The sequence below is a fragment of the Camelus dromedarius genome, chromosome 2 (assembly GCF_036321535.1).
Source record: "Camelus dromedarius isolate mCamDro1 chromosome 2, mCamDro1.pat, whole genome shotgun sequence".
In the NCBI taxonomy this organism is placed as follows: Eukaryota; Metazoa; Chordata; class Mammalia; order Artiodactyla; family Camelidae; genus Camelus; species Camelus dromedarius.
The window spans coordinates 45069990-45083977 of record NC_087437.1 but is presented as its reverse complement, the minus strand read 5'-3'; the positions used below and the strand labels follow the sequence as shown (position 1 = coordinate 45083977).

Here is a 13988-nt window from a genome sequence, read left to right as displayed (position 1 = left end):
TCTTCCTTTTCTTTTTGGTTCATTAAAAAAATTAAGTGGAATAATTCTTTTATTTTTAGTCACACTAGTTACTAATGAAAACGCTTACATGATACATTTTTCCTATGAGTACAGATTTTGCTGTGACCCACAGTGATGGTATGACATACGGCAATTTTTATTGCTTTCAAAAGGATTATAATCTTTTAAAATTTCTATTTTGATCCAGATTATATGTGATGAATGCTTTTTTAATTCTCAGTGACTCAAAAATTGTATTTCATTGTACTTGACTATCACCAGAAAATAAAGCCTATATAGCGGTCAATTTTTTTTCTTGAGAAAGTTGTATCTTTTTTGTCCAGATAATGATTGAGTTATACTTCGTCAGACTTTCACTGACGTGTAATATACATGTAAGAAAATGCACAAATATATGTGTGTGGTCAGGCCATTCAAGATGGCCCTCCGCTTGCTCTCTCCATATCTCCTGCTCTACCAGGCCCTGCTGCACTCACATGACTATCCAATCCTGTTAATTATAGGGCTTAATCACTAACTGCCAGCGTGCTTGCCCCCTGCCCCAGCTGCTGGTTTCCCTGGAAACCGACGAGCCAACCTGACGTCAGTTCCCCCTATAAATACAATCTCCTCCCCTGAGTAGCAGAGATTGCCGCCTTGTCTTCCACTTGGCTGCGCTTGGTGAGTGTGTCACTCCAGGCCCCTCGGTGTGAGAGCCCCCCACACCCACAAACCAGTGATGGCTTTGTCACTGTTTCTGTGCTCTTTCCTCGGTGTTGACTCTGGGCAACTTCAAGGCTCGCAGGCCTGCAGAGCGCCCAACAAGACGGCGCCAGGAGCGGAGAACAAACTGTGAACCGCGCTACCAGCCAGTCCGAAGTCTCCTTCGTGCCGCTCCAAATCTCCACTCCAAACACCAAAGGTAATTAATAACTTGGCTTCAGTGTCGCAGCTTAGTTTTTACCTGCCTTTGACCTTTATATAAAAAGAATACAGTATGTCTGTCTTCACGATCTTTCCCTCGGTATTGTGTTAATAAGATTAATCCATGCTGTTTTATGTTATCATGGCTTGTCATTATCATTGAAATACATAGGGTTTTACTGTTGGAATATGTCCCAGTGTATTATTTATTCTATCATGGATAGACATTTGGGTGTTTTCTAGTTTAGAATGATTACAAAAATGATATAAATAATGTTTTACATGTATTTTGGTACACATGTGCATTCACTCTTTTGGATTACTAATTAGAAATGAACTTTCTGGGTGCAAATGCTCAGCTAAAGCTGATTATGTCAAATAGCTTTACAAAATAGTTCTTTCCACCCTCACTAGCAGCGTATGAGATCCTTTAACTCCTTATCCTGAGCAATATTTGGCGTTGTCAATCTTAATTTTAGCCATTGTAGTGGTATGTGGAAGTATAAAAATTTGAACTTCATTTATATTTCCCTTCTTAGCAATGAAGCTGAAAACTTGCAAATTTTTATTAACCATATGGATATTCTAGTTGTGAAGTACATGTTCAAGTTTGTTGCGTATTTTTGTATTGAATTGCCAATCTTTCCTCACTGAAGTGTGGCAGTTGGTTGTATATCCTTGGCTGAAACTGTTAGATACATAAATTTCAAATAGCTTCTCTTACTTTCTGACTGGTTTCTTTATCCTCTTCCTTTAATTAACTTTTTGACTAAACATTTTTATTTTGAGATAATTGTACATATATCTATGAAATTGTAAGAATAGATAGTCCATGTACCTGCACAGTTTCCCCCTATGGTAACACCTTGAAAAAGTCTAGAATAATAACACCATTAGGATTTTGGCACAGATCCAGTCAAGATACAGAATATTTCCATCTACCACAAGGATCCCTAATGTTGCCCGTAAGTAGCCACACCCTCATTTTCCCTCCCTCAACCCCCTCCTTAACTACTGGCAACAATCTTTTCTCCACTTTTATTATTTTGTCACTTTAAAAATGTTATATAAATGGGATCATATACTATGCAACCTTTTGAGTTTGGCTTTTTTCATACAGTACAGTTCTCTGAATATTCATTTAGGTTGTTGTGCATCATGGTTCCTTTATTTTTATTGCTGACTGGCATTCCGTGGTATGGTTGTACCACACTCTTATTTTTTAAACCATTAACCCATTGAAAGACATCTAAGTTGTTTCTAGTTTGGGGATATTAAAAGTAAAATTCCTGTAAATATTCCTCTACGAGTTTTGTGTGTTTGTTTGTTGGGAAGGTAAATATTCATTTCTCTGACGTGAATACCCAGGAGTGAGTTTACTGAGTTATATGCAGTTGCATGTTTAGTTTTTTAAGGAAATTGCCAAATTGTTTTCCAGAGTGGCTATACCGTTTTATATTCCTACAACAGTGAATAATTGATCTTGTTTATCTGCATCCTTGTTAGTGGTATGTGTTTTGCCAATATTCTTTTTAGTTTTTCTAATAGATATACAGTAATATCTAATTGTGGTTTTAATTTGCATTTCCCTAGTGGCTAATGATGTTGCCTATGTTTTAATGTGCTTATTTGTGCTTTGTATACTACCTTTGGTACAATATTTCTTGATGTCTTGTAGCTTATTTTGTATATCTTTTGCTTTATTTTTTACTGTTGAGTTTTGAGAGTTCTTTGTATATTTGAGATACTTTACTAGTCCTAGTCAGGTTTGTGGTTTGACAATATTTTCTTCCATTCTAAAGCTTACCTTCTCATCCTATTAACAGGGTCTTTTCCCGAGAAAAAATTTACAATTTTGATGAGGAGCAATTTATCAATATTTCCATTTGTGAATCACGCTTTTGATGCCAAGTCCAAGAACTCTTTGCCTAGCCCTAAGTTTTAAAGATATTTCTTTCTTTTTCCTAAAAAGTTTTATAGTTCTATGTTATATGTTTAAGTCCACAGCCTTTTTGCATAGGGTTTGAAAACTAAGTTAAGGATGGTTTCTTCCCCCTGTGGATGTCCAGTTGCTTTAGTACCATTTGTTGAAAAGGTGATCTTTCCTTCATTGAATTACTTAGTTAGCTTTGTCAAATATCAATTGGAATGTTTGTATGAGTCTGTTTCTGGGTTCTCTGTTTGGTTCTAGTGATTTATGTATCTTTTCCTCTACCCAAAACACAACAAAGTCGAGGTTTCTTTAGGGCTGGCTTCTTCCAGAGGCTCCAGGAGAGAATCTATCTCCTGCCTCTTCAGACTTCTGGTGGCTGCCAGCACTCCTTGGTTTGTGGCTGAATTACTCCAATCTCTGCTCTCATTGTCACATTGCTTTCTCTACTTCTGTCATCAAAGTTTTCTCTGTATCCATCTTGTAAAGACACTTGGGTTTACATTTAAAGACCCCCTGAATAATCCAGGGTGAGTCTCCCCAGTTCAAGACAGTTAACTTAAGCACATTTGCAAAGTCTCACTTGCCATATATGGTAACAACTCAGTTTCCAGGGATCAGAATCTGGATATCTTTGAGGGTTATTATTCAATCTACCATATGGAACATGATTTCTTATTTGTTATTATGATTTGTTACCATGATTTGTTATGGTCAACTCATTTTGAGTGTGCAATTCAATGATTTTTAGTAAATCTGCAATAGTACAACCATAAGCACAATTTAATTAGAGCATTTCTTTTACTCCAAGAGGAAACTTTATGCCAGTTTGCAGTTACTCTTTCTTCTGCTCCCAGTACCAGTCACTAACTTACTTTCTGACACTATAGATTTGGCTATTTCTTATATGAGCATTTATTGCATACAAATGGAATTACATATATTATTTTGTGTCTGGCTTCTTTCCCTTCATTTTGAAGTTAATTCATGTTGTATTATGTTTCAGTAGCCTGTCCTTTTTATTGATGAAGTATATTCCATTGTGTAGATTGATTACATTTTGTCCATCCCATTCACCGTTGATAAACAGGTATAGTTTTCACTGTTTTCCCATTATTTAAAATGCTCTTTTCAAACCCTTGTGTACAAGTCTCTGTATGGACATATAGTCTCATTTCTTAGAAATCTAGGGATGGTTTTGCTGGGTCATGTGTTAATATGTGTTTAACATTTTTAAAAACTTTCAAGCTATTTTCCAAAGTGGCTGGAACGTTTAACGTTCCAGTGAGCAATGTATGAGGGTTCTGGTGTCTCCACGTCTTTGATAAGACAGGTTATCCCTTGTCTTTTTTATTATAGCCATTTTACAGGGTGTGGTTTTAATATGCATCTCCTTAATGGCTAATGACGTTGGGCATCTTTTTATGTGCTGATTAACCATCTTATATACTATTTTGTGAAATAGCTATTCGGGTATTATCCCCAGCATCTGGGTCTGCAGGGCTGGGACAGGCTAGGAGCCTGGTTTCAAGGAAGGCAACCTGGAGGCTGGGGCCACAGGGTTGACCTAGAACTGGGGCAAGCCTGGAGCTGTGGGCGGCCTGGAGGTTAAATCTGTAGGGGTCAGCCTGGTGGTGGGGTGGATCAGGGCTCAGGGGCTGTAGTAGCTGACTTGGCACTGGGCTTGGCCAGGAGACTGGGTTTATAGGTGCCTACCTGGAACCTGTGTTCGTGTGGGCTGATGAGAAGGCTTGGCCACAAAAGCCACCCAGGGCCATAGGAGTTGTCCAGTGCTGGGATGTGTTGAGACTCTCTCTGTGTTCACAGGAGGAGGGAGCCACCTAGGGCCACAGGAGTTGGCATGGTGCTGGGGCATGCCAGCTCTGAGGTCCATGATGAAGTCGGCACTCACTTCATCCCTCTCCCGCGAGGAGGATGTGACCTGGGCTTGGGGAAAGGTTGATCAGGGTAGTGTGGCTATCTTTCTTATTCTCCTCAATGCATCTTTTCTTATTTTATGCTTCACCCAGGTGCTATAATTCCTCACCTGGAATCCTTGGATCTTGTATAGGTATTTTCCGGTGTAGATAGTATTCAAATTGATGTTTCTCAGAGGGGACCAGAGCTAGACATTCCTATGCCACTACTGTGCTGACATCATTCCTCTGCTAAAATTTTCTAAATGAAAGACTTCATTTCACAATCAGCGATAGCTGTTAAAAATATTTGTAACTATTTAGGCAATATCATGAAACCGCAAAGCTGAAGACACCTGCATTAAAGTCCACATGCCAATCACATTCACATTCCATTCAAACTCCTTTAGAAGTTTCCAATAGCAGCTGAAGTGAAAAAGAGTTTCCTTGTGCCACTAATTTCCCATATCTTAGTGTAGGGTACTGAGTATCATCTTCAGAAAGATAGAGGCCATGCATTTCTAAAATGTTACATAATCTCTCCTTGAAATCACATTTTGCTTCCCTAAATGGAGAACATTATAGATAAACCTCATGAGACTTAGGAATTCTAACCATTTTTCATATTTAAAGAAAATTTTCTTGTTATTTCTAAATCAATGTTTACAAATTGATTCATGTGGTTAAGTAAAGCAGTGGGATTTGTGATCATATAATCAAGCTAACTTTCATTTTTATTCTGTATATACCTTTGTGATGAACTCACATAGGGCTACAGACTTTACACATATAACTGGCTGATAGTGTCCTGACAATTTGCCTGCAAGGTATATACTATTGCCATCTTATAGCTGAAGACACTGCTCAAAGTTATACAAGAGCTACCTTAATTAGTATATTATTCTGCATTTCCCTCAAAAAATGTAAAGACAAGCCCAATTATCATATCTTGTTAAACATGAAATAGGTAAAATTATTTACAGTGATTGATAAACACTTTGAGATCATACATTCCTTACCCAAAATAAACGTACTTAATACAATTTCTTAACATAAAGAATATAATCTAAGGACAATATACCAGGGAAATTTAATAGTTTTAACCAATTAGATATTTTAAAGTAAAATTATATAGTATCTAATAGTCTAATAATTCAAATCAATTAATAATAATTATGCTTATTATACTTTGAATGTATACTTCCATGATTCCTCAACATATTAATTACTAATAAGATGTTATGGACTGAATGACAGCTCCCCAAAATTCAAATGTGAGGCTTTAACCCTCAATGTCACTGTAATTGGAGATAGTCGTTAAGGAAGTTATTACGATTCCATGAGTTCTAAGGGTGAAGCCTTGATCCAGTAGAGGTGGTTTCCTTATAAAAAGAAAGACACACCAGAGATCTTTCTCTCTCTGCACACACCGAGGAAAGGACATATGAGGACACAAGATGTTGCTAATTTGGTTACCTTAAAAAAATCATTTTGACACAATCACTCCTCCATTTCTCTGCTCCTCTTGACAACTAAATAACTTGAAAGAATTGTCAGTTTTTTCCCTCTTCCTTTCCTCTCTGTCCTTTGTCCATTGAATCCACTTCACTGTTGATTTTGCCCCTAGTGGTCCATTAAACTTGTCCTTATCATGACAGCAATGACTTCTACATTGCTAAATCCAGTACTCAGTTAATGGCTGTCATAATACTTGACCTGTTAACAGTTGATCTGCCTTCCTCCTAAGAACACTTTTCCCCTTTTTTCAGTTGGCTTCCTAAAACTACAAAATTATGGTTCTCTTCCTGCCACTCCTAAGGCCAAACTTTGGAGTACCCTGTACTCAGTCCCTGGCCCTCTTAGTTTCCCTATTTGTGTCACTTCACAGGTTTTCCCACTCAGTTGCATACATTTATATGTCACTCATATGCTAGTGATTCCAAATGTATATCTCTGGCCTGGGTCTCTCCCCTGAATTTGAGTCCCATGTATCTCTGACTACGTACTCAGCATTTTGGATATCACATAGATTTCTGAAAGCCGGCATGTCCATTACCTTACCCCTCCAAGCTCACTTTATTACCATCCTGATTCCAGGTAATATCAGATTGATCTTTCCAGTTAGAGGTCAAAAAGCCTGAAGTCATCTTTGAATCTCTTTCTCTCACACCCCAATCCAACCCAGTAGTCAGTCAACCACATTGGCTTTACCACTTCTTAGCACCTACATTTCTCTATCCTGGTAGAAATCACCAACCAGCATTATGCTAAGAGCTTCTTGATTTCCCTGATCCTAACTTTCACACCTACCATCTATTTCTACACAGCACAAAGGTAATTTCCTTTAAATCAGAATTTAACCATATCACTTTTGTTTGAACTTTCCAATATCTTTGGATTTCATTCAGAAAAAGACTACATTGTCCAATGGCATAAACCCCCTACATATCCTGACCTCATTGTCTCTGCCTCCATCTACTCCTGGCCTCCTCTTTGCTCTCGCTGGCCTTCTTGCTGTTCCTTGGGTGTATCAGACCCAGGTCTTAAGATTGAGTGTTTATTATGTTTAAAATGATTCCCCCACCATGTATTTTCATGATTCATTTCCTCACTTTCCTCTAGTACTTATCAGGGATGTGACAATTCTGTTTAAATTTGAAACCCTCCTAACACTGCACTTTTGGGTCCTTAATATAACATATATTTCAATAAATATGCTGCAACATAATATATGATTTATTATTTATGTTCATTGAAAGTCCTCCCTCTACCTGCAATAGAGTATCAGAGGAATGAGGATTGTATACATATCCCCTGTTGTATCTCTGCCATGGTGAATGGCACCCTAGTGGGTGCCCAATAAATATTTAGTCAGTGTGTGAATGAAAATCCTCAGCTTCATCATCAATAATATAGAGATGATTTATGCCTCAGCTTTCTCTCCAGATAAAACAAGTGTTCTTCTCTAGATGCAAAATGTCATACAAATGAGTGACAGTAGTACATTCCTCAATAACTGTAATGTAACCCTCTGAAGTAACTTATTTTCTCATTAGACCAAAAATACATCATAGATGTATATGGTAAAATGCAAAAGACTAAAATAAATAACTTACTCTTCAAAGATTTTTCCAAACACTATTTACTTTCAAATGTTGAAAATCATAGTTTTAATGAGCTTAATGAATGGAATGAGGTTATCCTTCAAGAGAGAAATGTGGTCAATAAGAATTTCATTCCAAATATAGTAAAATTAGACATTCTTTCTTCAAAATTATTTTATTGTTTTGTACCTTCTCTCTCCTTGTTCCTCCTTTTATTTATATGCCAGGACCAAACAAACCTACTCACTATGATATTCTTACCTTCAGAATTACTGAAGAATAGGTGAATATCCTAAGCCATGTAGTTTTTTTCTCTTTAGGAAAAAAGAGAAAGCTTTTAAGCCTTGAAGTAAAGATATACATTTTTCGACAGCGTTAGAATCCACTTTAGTATTGCCAGTAATAGCTTCAATTATTTTCTTAAAGTCTGTAAAGATTTCTCAAAGTACAGCTAATGCACTTAGGCTAAAGTCATGACTAAATGTATAAAAGAGCCAGTTGAAGGCTATAGGCAAAACTCAATTTAGTATGTGAAGATGAGTATTTGGCAAAAAAGTTGTGACAATGGATATACTGAGGAAGATGAAAGAGTAGTCACTGAGTAGCACAGTTTTAATGAACTGACCTAGAGTCTAAAAAGACAATTAGAGTCATAATTAGAGAACAGTAATTCATACCTGAAATTATATGTGAATACCCTACAGTAAGGTGCTGGAGTTTTCTGTTGAATCGATACAGTACTTTAAATGTAATCCAGTATTCACTGTTTTCAGGGAGCAAGACAGGAACTTAAACTTACCATCCCTCAAAGGCAGCACTGACTGTGAGACATCCCCTGTGTAAAGAACACATCTTTAAAAGCAAAGAGTTTTAGCTCCCAGATATTAGCAACTAAAGGTAACAGTAGGCATTGGCCTGTTCCTTCTACCCTCCAAATATAATACTTTCTGCTGCAGAGTATCTTAAAAACCCAATGAGACAGCTTTAAAGTTGGCCACAGTTTAAAAATATCCATTTTCATAGGGCAGGCTCATTTAGCAGACACCATACGTCATATCATGAATTAGAGAAATCCTGGTTGTTTCCCCTGAAATCCCTTCAGCCTAACATGAAGTTCGCTCTGGCACCAGGTCATTCCTCGGAACTCTAAGGATCTCAAAGAATGTGCAGGCTGTTTGGGGCAGCAAATTACTACTAGCAGTTAATGGAGACACCACCGAATTTTCATACCTGAAATACACATATTGAAGAGTTAGATTTTGCTTTTAACTTATCCTTCACATCCAGGTGGTTTTTTGTTTCTTCTCTCCTAGTCCTACTCTCCAGTCCATTCTGCCAAATACACAGTTCCTTCATTAAGCCAACATTGACTGAATGCCTACTGTGTGCAAGGCACAAAGATGAATAAATCACAGGGCATCTGGTCTCACGGAGATTCTTTATCAATGCCCTGTAACTGCTGCTTACTGAGCACTTCACACTGTGTTCACTGTTCTTGGTGATTCTCTCATCTAATGCTCACAACAACCTGTGGGTGTAGGCATTAGTATCATCCTCATTTTATAAATGAGAAGACAAAGGCTTATGGATGTTCAGTAACATATCCAAACTCATAAAGTCAGAAAGGTTAGGGCTGGCTTTGAGCCCAGGTTTCCTGACTCCAAAGGCAAGCTTGTCCCTGACTGTGTTATCACACTCAACACATTGCTCATGTTGGCCCTTCTACATGTTCCCCACTTCATAGCTTCCCTGTGTTGTTTAGTTTCTCCATAAAGATGTGCCCTTTTTATTCTTGATACTGAGATGATGGTAGCTCCAGCAATGAGTTGCCTCCTCTCTACAGTAGTTTCTATTTATTTCAACTAACCAGTTCTCTTTCTACTGCTCTAGAAAATCTTTAGTCTCTGCTGGTGAATCCAGTAATTGAGTAATCACTAGCAGAGCCACTGGTTAGGATTCCCTCAAGGGGGCAGCAAGAGGAAGGAAGGGACGAATGGTCTTTCAGTGAGAAGGAAACTGAGGTGAGAAAGGGAGGGATGAGAAATCTGACTCAAAGTTTGGGGCAGGATCTAAAAAAGATAGATGGTTTGAGATTTTATTTGTAGTGACAATTTGGGGGTGTTCCACTGGATCTTAAGCATATCTGGCTTACAAAGGTGAAATGGATGAAGCTGGCTTTTTTTTTTTTTTTTTTTTTTTTGAACAGTGACTACATTCTGTTTGTGCTAGTTTTCGGAGTCTACCTCAGAATAGACACAGAATATTAATTATCCGAGAAAGACACTAAACATGAATTGGTCTATTTCAGGTACTGATCATGGAGAGCCAGAGTCCCCACACCCACGTGTCTGATAGGACTCTGACACAGTCTCTGATAGGAGCAATGAAACTCATGTGCCCAATGATCTCAGTTCCTCTCCGAACAGCTCTGTGTGAGGCAGTGACCATGCTGACTTCTTAGACTGTGCAGATGTTTCTGCCAGGCAAAGAGAATCAGAAAGGGGAAAGACTCCCTTTTGTCTTGGGAGACCACATTTTGGCACACAAAGAAAATGACAAAACAGTGTGCTTTAGGGGCTTGAGTTTAAGAGCCATGTTCTTTTGAGCAGACCTAGCTGTTCTGAATTTAGACTTTAATAATAAAGTGACAATCTTGTTAAGATTTGCAAACTTTAGAATCCGGAACCTGGTTTCAAATCTAGTCTACACTGCTTGCTAGCCAAGTGATCTCAGTCACAGTGTTGACCACCGAAAGCCTCACCTACCCCATCCGTAAAATGAACATAACAACTTCCTCTACTAGAATAAATGGAATAATGTAGGTAAAACATCAGAAAGAAGGGACTCTTTCTTCTCACAGCAGACAATCAATAATAGCTCTTTTTGTTTATTTTTGGTCATAATGGCAAGTGCTAATATAATCTTTTTAAAGTTCTAATTAAAAGAAAGAGAACAGAAAAATAAAAGACCTCAATTTAGAATTCCAAAGAGTCTCAGAATTTTTTTCACCAAAGACTAGGTTTACTTTGCCTGGAGTTTGGGTAGCCACGTGAGACCAGCAGGGAACTAGACCTCAGCAACACCGTATCAGGATGGGCTCGACTCCATGACACACATCAGATTGGTGCCGGCTCCCTCAGGGCAGGGACCCCCCTCAGGGATATTCACGAGGCTATTGGAATTTTTGTTGTCACCAAGCTGAGTTAGTTACACATACACACAGCACTCCACAGGGAAAAAAGTAAAAACTTTGCTTTTTGACAAGAAAAGAGGAATGATGTTAAATCTTTGCTAGTTCCACTTAAATTAAGACACAGTCCTCACAGCCCCCTGTTCTCCAAGCTATAAAGCCTTCCACCCTCTGCCAGGAATGCTTATGAATTGTGACTCATCTTGTAGCACCCATTAGCGGTCTTCAGTGCTAAATTGGTGCTTTCAACATAATGAGTGCCTTTTGAGCCTGTGAAAGAGCAGCCACTTTCCCTTCCGCTTAGAAGTGAGCTGGAGGAGTTTCTGTTGTTGTTGAGTTTTACCGTCTTACCTGAGCTACCAGAGAGCCCTCTGCAAAGACTCTGCCTGTAACTGCTGCTGAGCAGCATGTAATGAAACAGTCTTAACACTTTAATCTTCATCCCCACATCAGCGCAAATAATAATTATTTCAATTCATATTTCAGCTTCATCCAAAGAATGTAAAGGCTTGACAGACTTCAGTTTATTACAGTAGTCTTCCCTTTCTTCCACAGGGGATACATTCCAAGATTAACAACAATAACTAATAAAAAGTAATAATAATAGAACAAGTATAACAATACAGTATAATAAAAGTTATGTCAATGTAGTCTTTATCGCTCTCAAAATATCTTATTATAATTTACCCTTCTTTCTGTGATGATGTGAGACGCTTACCTGAATGCCTACATGATGAGATAAAATGCCTATGTGATGAACTGAAATCAAGTGAAAGACATGGGCATTTGTGACATAGCATGAGGTTACTATTGACCTTCCGACTACACATTAGAAAGAGGATCATATGCTTTGGGTGATACTGGTTCCCCCAGCATGATGATGTTAATGGTTGGATGTTAGGAGCAGATGATGTTGATGGTTGAGGATCCCAGGCAAGACAGAACAGCACAGTGGGGGTTTCATCATGCTACTTAGAACAGTGTGGCACACAATTTAAAATTTATGAATTGTTTAGGTCTAGAATTTTCCATGTAATATTTTCAGACTGTACTTGACTGCAGGTAACTGAAGCCACAGAAAGAGAAACGATGGATGTATATATATATATATATATATATATATATATTGCATCTGGTAGGTGATCAGCATCAAAGTGAGAAACGGGGCTATCGGGGACTGAAAATTTGATACTGATTGATGCAATAAAATGGAGTTGCACCTTTGAAGGGTGTAGAAACTTGCTGTCAGTACTAGTTTAATATCAGAACCCTTCTATAAATGAAATTACAAAGTATTTTCTGTTATTTTCTTTAAATGATTCTATACTATCATTGAATATGTTTTTGATGATAGTTTTCCTAAAAAATTAATAGGTGAGAGGGAAAGATATAAGTTCAGTGGCAACTAAGATTATAAGGGGAACTTTTTATCATCAATATTGGCATAGATTGAAAGAAAACGATGAGCAAGAGGTTCAGAAAAATAGATTAATCTGAAAGTTGCTTTCAGGAATGCTGCCAATAGAAACAGAAAATTATTTGTATGCCTAAGAATGTCATTAAACATGTGGAGGAAAAGAATATACAGTTTATGAAAAGAAAAATAAAAGAGAAGTAATTGGTGGGGAAAAAAATCTGAATAGATAGGAGATACACCTTATATCCAAAATTGGCAAAGAAAGATGACAGTCTAGCATATACACAGTAATAGGGAAATGCAAGAGAAATGAGAGTGACAATAAAAGTAAGACACCAAAGATGGGGTGAAGAAAATTGACAAAGGAATTGTATATTAGTGAAAAATGAAATTGCTATTGAAAGTGAACAAAAGTCCGTAAATACATGTACTCATTATTTTTAGAACATTTTCTTTTTTTGGTATAAATTGTTTCATTAACATTTCTGAAATAACAGAAATTTTTTTTCCTTTTTCAGTTTTATTAGGTAGAATTATTACAGTTTGGCTGCACATACGCATTGCATATAAATACATATATACAGTATACTGTACTTTTTTTTTTTTTAGTTTTCATATATGTACTAATTATTTCTAAGACCAGATTAGATCTTTAGCTTTTTTAACTTACATAGCTATCAAAGGAATAAAGCCAACTATAAAATAAAAATCAACAGAATGCAGTCATCCAATCATAAAGGACAGTCAAATGTGCTTACACATATTCAAGAAATCGGTTTAAGATTTTCATTCTTAATTGCAGGCATCAAATACAGTTTAAAAAGAGTAATGTAAGGGATTTAAGAATTGTTCTGGGTACAAAATTAAATTCTAGTTCTATTTGAAAAAGGGAGCTGGAGGGAAAAGACCACTAAAAATCCTTAATGAGAAAGCAATTTGGGATTACTTGTTGAATACAATGTCAGAATCAGACATTACAGAACATTCTCAGGAACATTCTATCTACTCAGTGATAATACTTTTCTGCAACATCCAAGGTTCAAGATGAACAAATATAAAGACATTTTCCTTGTAGAGATTGTGTAAATTATAGCCATTATCTATTGAACATACATTACTTTAGTTCCTTCATCTACTTAGTCTATTCCTAACAAAAAACAAACATTTATCTTTATTAATAGGATAGACTAAAACAGGTTAAGAAACTTGCTAAAAGCACACATTTTCAAAGGCTGGAAATCAAATCTATATCTGTGTGACCTCAGATCACTCAGTCCTTAAATATGTCTAGTTGGCAGGAGTTTGTGTAATTGGGAGAGTTATTTACACGATAGACATCACATTATTACTTCCATATCTTTCTGTTTATTCCCTCATTAACTTATATGTTTATTAGGTTTGTTCCATTTTGGAAAAAGACAGTGTAAAAATTAGTTCAAAATAGACTATAGCAAGATAAATGATAAAAATTTAAATCTCTCCAGGTAAGTTGTAGGTTTCTTAAAAT

General features: G+C 37.0%; 1 long non-coding RNA gene across 1 annotated transcript in view; it reads left to right on the top strand.

Annotated features, from left to right (window-relative positions):
* Positions 1 to 326: 326 nt before the first annotated feature.
* The window catches only part of LOC116153008 (uncharacterized), a 136486-nt gene continuing 122824 nt past the window's right edge, over positions 327 to 13988 (top strand). Inside the window, exon 1 of the long non-coding RNA XR_004136664.2 lies at positions 327 to 922. This is a non-coding gene — a long non-coding RNA (uncharacterized LOC116153008). The remainder of the gene's footprint in view (positions 923 to 13988) is intronic.